This window comes from Crocuta crocuta, unplaced genomic scaffold, assembly GCF_008692635.1.
Source record: "Crocuta crocuta isolate KB4526 unplaced genomic scaffold, BGI_CrCroc_1.0 scaffold657, whole genome shotgun sequence".
Lineage (NCBI taxonomy): Eukaryota > Metazoa > Chordata > Mammalia > Carnivora > Hyaenidae > Crocuta > Crocuta crocuta.
This window is the reverse complement of record NW_027529583.1, coordinates 1741705-1742094: the sequence shown is the minus strand read 5'-3', so window position 1 is coordinate 1742094 and position 390 is coordinate 1741705. Positions and strand designations below refer to the sequence as shown.

General features: G+C 36.4%; 1 protein-coding gene across 1 annotated transcript in view; it reads left to right on the top strand.

Annotated features, from left to right (window-relative positions):
- ZRSR2 (zinc finger CCCH-type, RNA binding motif and serine/arginine rich 2) overlaps positions 1-390 on the top strand; it is a gene marked incomplete at its 3' end in the record, with an annotated part of 25408 nt that overhangs the window by 782 nt on the left and 24236 nt on the right. The window lies entirely within an intron of this gene.

The window sequence follows — 390 nt, the reverse complement described above, 5'->3', positions numbered from 1 at the left end:
TATTTTACAGGAAAGATGTAATGATTTCACATTTGGATATATTGCAGAAATGTAGCTAGACGATTCTTGTAGTCCACTGCAATGGCCTCAAGGAACTAAGACTCTCTGGTCTTGGGAAACATAGCTTTAGACATTTTATTTACCATTGGAGTTATTTTAGTAACAATATTGGAATATTTAAAATGTGAAGAGTGGGGTGTTTACCTGCAACCTAGGTTAGCATCTCTTTTATTCATTCAAGACTGAAGCACAAGATGTAGGATAAAGCATCAGGGATGAAAAGGAAAAACAGGGTAGGTTTGAGTTACTGGTGTAACTCCACCCCCACCCCCTTAAGGATCTCAGCTACATTTCTTTGTTTACTTAACCTGTTTTTTTCCAACATAATTT